This window comes from Cibotium barometz, chromosome 55 (assembly GCF_041138505.1).
Source record: "Cibotium barometz isolate CiBa-2024 chromosome 55, ASM4113850v1, whole genome shotgun sequence".
Lineage (NCBI taxonomy): Eukaryota > Viridiplantae > Streptophyta > Polypodiopsida > Cyatheales > Cibotiaceae > Cibotium > Cibotium barometz.
This window is the reverse complement of record NC_141100.1, coordinates 31060878-31069853: the sequence shown is the minus strand read 5'-3', so window position 1 is coordinate 31069853 and position 8976 is coordinate 31060878.

Here is an 8976-nt window from a genome sequence, read left to right as displayed (position 1 = left end):
AAATAGGTGGTGTTAATAAACACCTTATCTTTGGCAACCTCTCCAGCATGGAAGTCTTGTAGATTGGCTTTAGCCTTCAAGACAACCTTTGGAGGGATTTTAATTTTTTTGGGAACTTTGGTAGCTTTTGTTATCCAAGAGAAAACAATTGTATCCACTCTCTCCCAACGTTGAGGGTCTTTCTTGTTGCACATCCAGTATTTATCCCAACAATTCTGATATACCTCCTCATCTGTAGCATTTTGTCGACCACAAACTGGTGCCCAATATTGTATACAGATCTTTTGATAGTTGCTTGATTTTTTATTTGTATCAACCTCACTTTGTGCAACACCAAGCCATACTGGATATATTGGATGTGAAGGTCGAACAAGTACAAAGTCGTCTTTCTTGACATCTATCATTGGTTGAAATGCATCTTTTGGTCGCTTGTTGCTGAGAGGACCACAGTAGTGGTCATTCAACTCCTCCAAGCCAAGAAAGTCATCCACATCATCTATGTCTTGAAATAATGTATCACCTTGTGTCCTTGTCCAAAAGTCCATGAATACTCTTGCTTCTTGGACATTTGGAGCTTGAAGTGCATCAAGCATGGTTTTCCAATAATCAATCACTGGTGTTATGAACTTTGTGTACTCCGCTTCAGGACCTTGTACACTTGACCATTTTTCCCAATACTTGAGATAGTCTTTGATTCCACTTACCACCTCTTGATGATCTTTAATATACTCAGACATGAGTAGCAAGGTTGGAAGACCCTTTGGAAGGGTAGGCTTTCCTGTTGTTGAGTCTCTTTTCCATAGTTCAATACCGCCTTCTCTTGGCAACCATTCTACTGACTTAGGATGGATCTTGTATTGCATTAGAGGTGTATCCCCTTGCATGTAGAAATGAAAGTGTAGTGGTTTTGAGTGACCAACATAAGTATCCTTCAATGAAAGTGAAGTGGTTTTGAGTGACCAACAACCTTTAGCCCAATGATTCTTGTGGATTGGCTTTAGCCTTCAAGACAACCTTTGGAGGGATTTTAATTTTTTTGGGAACTTTGGTAGCTTTTGTTATCCAAGAGAAAACAATTGTATCCACTCTCTCCCAATGTTGAGGGTCTTTCTTGTTGCACATCCAGTATTTATCCCAACAATTCTGATATACCTCCTCATCTGTAGCATTTTGTCGACCACAAACTCGTGCCCAATATTGTATACAGATCTTTTGATAGTTGCTTGATTTTTTATTTGTATCAACCTCAGTTTGTGCAACACCAAGCCATACTGGATATATTGGATGTGAAGGTCGAACAAGTACAAAGTCGTCTTTCTTGACATCTATCATTGGTTGAAATGCATCTTTTGGTCACTTGTTGTTGCTGAGAGGACCACAGTAGTGGTCATTCAACTCCTCCAAGCCAAGAAAGTCATCCACATCATCTATGTCTTGAAATAATGTATCACCTTGTGTCCTTGGCCAAAAGTCCATGAATACTCTTGCTTCTTGGACATTTGGAGCTTGAAGTGCATCAAGCATGGTTTTCCAATAATCAATCACTGGTGTTATGAACTTTGTGTACTCCGCTTCAGGATCTTGTACACTTGACCATTTTTCCCAATACTTGAGATAGTCTTTGATTCCACTTACCACCTCTTGATGATCTTTAATATACTCAGACATGGGTAGCAAGGTTGGAAGACCCTTTGGAAGGGTAGGCTTTCCTGTTGGTTGAGTCTCTTTTCCATAGTTCAATACCGCCTTCTCTTAGCAACCATTCTACTGACTTAGGATGGATCTTGTATTGCATTAGAGGTGTATCCCCTTGCATGTAGAAATGAAAGTGAAGTGGTTTTGAGTGACCAACATGGAGTCACATAAGTATCCTTCAATGTAACTCTTGAAGTCTGGTACGTGTCAACAAAAAAGGGGAAGGCATTGTTGACTGGCACAATTGAAAATGCCGCATAAGGTGAGGAAAAGTGAATGTCATGCTTGTTCTAAGCTTCTCTGAGAACTTGCTGAACATTGCATCAATGTCTTCATGTGTGTGACCCACCATGAGAAACCCAACTTGGATCATCTTGAAGGTCCCTCGTGCCACAAGCAATGATAAATATGCAAAGAGATAACGGTTTTTGTTTTCTGATCCACAATTATCTAGCTGTAGCAACAAGTTCTCTGGTAGTCGTCTAAAACCTTGTTGTCCATCCTGTAGTATTATGTCCTCCATTTGTGTAGTAGTATGAGAACCTTTTTGTGGTAGTCTAGTGCTTTCCTTGAGTTTAAAGCATTTAGCAACAAAGAGCTTGATCTTGGCATTCCATCTAGTTATAGATCACCAGCTTCATGCCTGTTAAGCCACTCCAAGTTCTTGAAACACAGAGACAATGAGGCAACTGTGAAGTTAGGATCATGGGGCCAAAGATAATCGCAAAGTGCCCATATCTTCCTTCCCCATGCCCATGTGTGATCATGCCTATCAAGGAAACTGGTAGTTGAGTGGATCTATCTATCTCTTTTGATCGAACTCTCAACCTCGGGATAGCTGTCTTTTGTTGGTCCATCTTGTCATGTATGATGCACAAGAACTTTTCAGGATTTAGCACTGATGCTAGACGCCATCCATAGTATATGTTTTGACAACTTTGTTGTTGCAGCATGTGACTTCGACACTTCCTCAATAGTATGTTGCGTTCTTCAAGGCATTTGGTTTTGCTGCAAGTTGTTCTTTGATCTCTGAGCAGACACTACATTTGGAGGACTCGCTTGTCTTTGCTAAGGTGACATGCTTGAACTCTATATTCCCAATTCGATTGAATGTGGACAAAGACATTTGCTTACATCCAATAGCATCTAATGTGGCATTCACTTCTCCCCATATGTCTATTTGCTTATAAACATCTGGGATGACCAATTGTGTCTCTCTGGAACCATCCTGCATGGTTCTACTTTTATGTGGCATTTGCTCTGCATTCTTCTCAATAAAGTCTCTCAAGATTGCCCTGCCCATTTGTGTGTGATCCCAAGCTGCTCTAATTGCTCCTTTATTGCCATGCATTGCCCTCCTTACACCATTCTCAAAATGCAACCTATACCTATAGAAAGATGTTTTGGGGATGCCATGCATCCCCAAAACATATAGAAAGATGTTTTGGGGATGCCATGCATCCCATACCTTTCCCATTGAATATAAAACTGTATTTTCGTGTACCCATATTGTCAATGCGGCATGATGACTCCAAAACATCATAAAGGGTTGTTGCAAGATCAGGGTGTCCAGTTTTATCCAGTTTATGCTGGACCATTAGGGCCAAAAACGGCTAGAAAAGGGCTGTTTGTTAATCGAAGGATTAAGAAATTGTCCAATTGTGAATTGACACGTATACAAAAGTATGGCATTCTTGTCTCCTCCAAATGTCTTCTTAACGGTTCTATTTTAGTGGCGAACGGCTAAAACGACTAAATTTAGACGTTTACGATGGCTAACATTAAAGTTTGGGTCCAAAATAGTGACATCTTGTTCCATTTTTTATTTCAAAAAATCGAGCATGAAGATATGAAATCCTCTTTTCAGGCCTTGAAAACAACGCTATTAATGACAAAACACCAAATTTTTTCAGACGTCTACTTTCCACCTTCCCTTCATTTTGGCATATGGTTTATTCTCCTTTCTTTGCACTTTCAAAAGATTCACTATTCAAAAGATTTACTATTTTTCTCTTATCTGTGAGCTTCTATGGCGTCCTCACGTCATCCTTCTCATAATATAACTTCTTGTGATTTTCATAACACGAGAGAAGATGGTGTTTGGAAACCCATGTCTTTTCATGTGAATGATTGGGTAACAATGCTTCCCTCTTGCAAAGGTGCCCACAGGGTGAAAAGAACCAAGCGAAATGAAGTGAAATCCCATTGGAAAGGTCGTGTTCTTGCATTCAAAGTGACCGACAATGGCTGGCTTGCAAAAGTTCAACATGTCTACATGGCCAAAGACATGGTGTTGAACTTGGATGAACATCCAATTCTCCATTCTTACTGTAATTCAACAAAACTTTATCTATTTGATACAACACAATATTTATCTTTCTGATATATTTGTTGTTTGTTTCATTTCAGTTATCTTTCCGTCAACAGCTGTGGAGTGGCAGCCTGTTGAGAGCTTAAGTGGCACATTCAAATCAATTCACAAGGGGATTGCAGATGTCATGTACGCAGACAAACCACATTCATTTTACAAATCAGTGGATTTATTTATGTATTTTGCAGAATACAGGGTTCCATCAAGAGAAGGTGTTCATGGAGAATTATATGACTTACCTATTCCCACAATAATGTCACTAGAATGGGAAGTTCCTGATCCAAATACCATAACAAGCTTCAAATCCAAAATCAAAGATGATATTCTTAAAGCAATGTCTCCTAGAAGGATTTCAAGAAGGATTAAACTTCAATGGTTCTTGCCTATACATGTCTTTGTGGCATGTTTCAAAACAATGGAATTGGAGAGGACAAGAACGATGTGGCTTAATAGAAGACTATCTCTGACTGATTTGGACACAATGGCTATGGTTACGATGCTTGCTGGCAAAGTTCTGATTAGCGTCAATATTGTGAATGACTGTTGTTGTTGCGAAGCTTGCTAGAAAAGTCGCTTCTGATTAGCGTCTGATTAGCGTGTGAAGACAGAAACAAGAAGATGAAAAGAAGTAGATATGCAGATGAAACATACATGAAGGGTCAAAATCTTGCTTAAGCACAACTAAATCTTTTGATTAGAGAGCTTAGGTGAGGCGTAATGCAGAGAAAACATCACAGAGAGAGCAAGAACAAAAACCAGGGTCAAAAGTGCGAGCAAGAAGAAGAGTACGTTTTTAGGAGAAGAGGGAAATCGTAGAGAGAGAAGATAGAAAGAGAGGGCCAAATTCAAATTCTTAGAAAAGGTTCACATCAGTAAAGGATATCTTCTTTAATGAAGCATATATTCTCAAGAATATATCACATTTAATGAAGAACGTTTATAAAAAATGGACGTTTGACAATAAATGGAATTATTTAAAAAAATCACTTTTAGGTTCACATCATTAAAGGATATCCTCTTTAATGAAGCATATATTCACAAGAATATATCACATTTAATGAGAACGTTTATAAAAAATGGACGTTTGACAATAAATGGAATTATCTTTAAAAAATCACTTTTATCAAAGTTCGTAATAAGAATTAAGCAATCTATTTTTTTTCATATCACACATAGGTCTTACCGTGGGGAAAATAGACCCCGCCCCACTGGGGGCGTTGTGGGGCGTTTCCCCCCGGGGCGTTGCCCCCCAGACCGCCACTGGTGGGGGCGTTGCCCCCCGGACCCCGCCACTAGGGGCGTTGCCTCCCGTCCCCCACCAGGGGCGTTGCCCCCCCACTGTGGGGGCATTGCCCCCAGCCAGACCCCCACCAAGGGTGCTGCCTCCTAGACCCCCATTAGGGATCATTGCCCATAGCAACTAGTGCCTCAAATGTCATTTAGAGTTTCCAAGAAATCCACCACTATAGTGAACAATATTATAATATTATTATATTCCAAAATATACTATTATAATATAATATTATTTTATATTATGATAATAAGTTATATTATTAAATATTATATTAAATAATAAATATTAAAATATTATGTTATTAAATATAATATTAATTTATTGATATATTTTTTTATAAGACAACATAGAAAGTAATAAGTTAGTTACATAGGATTACTCATTTTGCATCATTTATTGCTTTGCTAAAAGAGTTCCTATGTCTACATAGATATTTCAAGAGGTGTTGAGGCTATTCTAATATTAATGCCATATAAAATAAGATTCATATCTTGCTATTCTATTTTCACGACCTTTACTTTTCATTATATGGATAAATCTACTCTTTTCAAATCTACTTTTTAATTTGACACAACTCATATTAGTTACTTCTTGATGTATATTACTGACAATGTGCACTACATTTAGGCCATAATACCAACTATTGGTATATGATTATTCAATTTTGCATCCAAAATTATTGCTTGTGCATGCACTAACATTTGTGCTTCCCAATATATTAATAACTATTCTACTTACCACGTGGACATAAACTTTGCACCAACCAAATCTTATTCATACTATGCCTGCAATACATTAAACCTTGAGAGGATTTGACCATGCAGCTAAAACATTCTCTACACTAGCACACAATAAATTGTCTTCCTTCAAAAAGTTACATATGGCATGTAAATATTTTAAGAACGATAAGCCTTGAGAGGATTCGGCCATGTGGCTAAAACATTCTCTAAACTTGCACACCATAAATTGTCTTCCCATGGAAAAGTCGCATATGATCTAAGTATATTTTAAGAATGATAATCCTTGAGAGGATTCAACCATGTGGCTAAAACATTCTCTAGAATGATAAGCCTTGAGAGGATCGGACCATGTAGCTAAAACATTCTCTACACTAGCACATAATAAAGTGTCCTCCGCAAAAAAGTAACATATGATCTACATATGTTTTAAGAATGATAATCCTTGAGAGGATTCAACCATGTGGCTATAACATTCTTTACACTAGCACACAATATACTGTCTTCCATGGAAAAGTAACATATGATTTGTACATATTATAAGAACAATAAGCTTTGATAGGATTTGATCATGTGGCTACTAAAACATTCTCTACACTAGCACACAACAAATTGTCTTCCCATGGAAAAGTAACAGATGATCTACCCATGTCTTAAGAATGATAAGCCGTGCGAGAATTTGTCCATGTGGCTAAAACATTATGTAGACCATCACACACACCATGAATACTTTTTATACTAAAGTAAGATATGATGTGCATATTATATACTAAAGTAAGATATGATGTGCATATATTATAGGCTATTGAAGTTTTGGCCATATGGTCAAAGCATCCATTTCAACTAAGCAATGATGACTACATAGACCTTTTTTATCTAGTAACTCAAGTAATCTAGATCAAGGATATACTACCATGTTCATTGAGAAAACAAGTTTTGGCCATGTGGTCAAATTTATTCTCTCTCTTATGATGTTTGAAAATGGAATACTGCACTAATTTTGCAATGTATACTTCAGCTTGTCATCTATTAATGCATGTTTTCATTATCAATGCTATGTGATTACTTGATGAATATAAGATCACTCAATCTCTTATGATTAAATGTCTTATGATGAATATAAGATCACTCAATCTCTTATGATTAAATGTCTTATGATGAATATAAGATCACTCAATCGCTTATGATTAAATCTCAAATTTTTTCACTTACTCAGGCAACATGGACCAAGACTTTCGTTGTGGGGATCGTGTCAATTTGATGATGGATCGAGATGTTGTTGCACTTGGAATAGTATGTGTAATACGTCCAACTGACACATGCCATGGGCAAGTCCTTGGAGATGGATTTTTGTCAGTTTCTATCGACAACTGCCTAAATGATGTAGCTTGCTTGCCGTTTCCAAACAACAATGCAACAAAGGTCATTCAGGCAGTGGGTAGTTTTGTAAAGTGGGAAAAGAAAGATGTGGTGGTTGTTACAGGGACCGTCATGATTGTTAATGATGATCATGCGGTGCCACCTTCTAATGATTTTAATGCTGTTGGAGATGAGGACACTCCAAGTATCCGTGAAAGTTGGAAAGAGCGTAAAGTGATGCTCTGGACAGAAGGCAATGAGAAGTACATTGGAACAGGGATTATTCTCTTAACATTTCCATATGATGTGATTAACTTTGATCTATTAGGAGAAGAAGATGTGGGTGTGGTGGTAGATCAGATCCTTGATCCAACTACAGGGACAGACACATGTGACATGCTTCAGTGCGTCAATTTGGTTAGGTGGCCTATCAAACAGGTCACCTTTGATGATGGTACACCACTGCTACATGAACAGGAAACACAAGCTTTCACATCTCCAAATGAGAGCATAAAAGATGTGTGTGAGGAAACTGACGACTTTATTTCAGGTTCAAAATCCATTTTCTTACAGAAGAGATCATATTGTATGATCAATAGAAGGCCTAGAATTCTTGCTCTCAAAGCTTCGAACTTGAGAACCTCAATGGAATCAGTTTTACTTGTTGCTACAATTGATTGTTGTCCTGCAAAGTGTTGTCAATATGCTGATAGAGATGCAGTACACCAATTGCGGAGGCACTTCTGGGGGTTACGTTTGGAAGAACGTACCAACTATGTTTAGGGTGGTTGCAAGATCAGGGTGCCCAGTTTTGTCCACTCAGGCACCCTGTAAACAGTAAAAAAACAGCCATTTGTTTACCTTTAGTGGCTAATCTCTCCTAGTAAATGAAGGAATTTCGTTTCAAGTTCTTTTGTTGGAACATCATATTTAAAGTTGGAAATATAGTTGCATAATTTGATTAAGCATTAGATAGTCAAAAGTCCTTATTTTCTTAGGTACAAAGTCAATGTATACACCCTGTCCCAAATTTGAATTGATTCCATAAAATGCTAATATCTTTTACATATAAACTCATATGCGATTTCCACTTTGTACCTTAGAAATTCACATAATATGGAGCTTAACTTGATTTTTTGAGAAAATTTTAAGATATTTGTCTATTTTCTTTAAATATTTCAAGGTCTTTAAAGTATTATAATACACGCCACTTTTTGTACCCACAATAGCTACCACTTAAAATCCTCAATCTTGTAGATCAAAAGAGTGGGTAGATACTGAGACATTAGTAGAATGTGGTGGCTAGTAAAAATTACAAATCCAATGGTTGTATTTTTAATGATCTCTTTTTCAAAATTCTTCCAGATTATCAGAAGGCCTGTAAATATTAATAATCTAATTAGTAAAATTACATTTTTGATGTGAATCATATAAAACCTATAGGGACTAGTGTGCTTGTAATGGTGCATCTATGGAAAAATAAATTGGATCACTCTAAGTATGGAAAGATCATTTTTTTA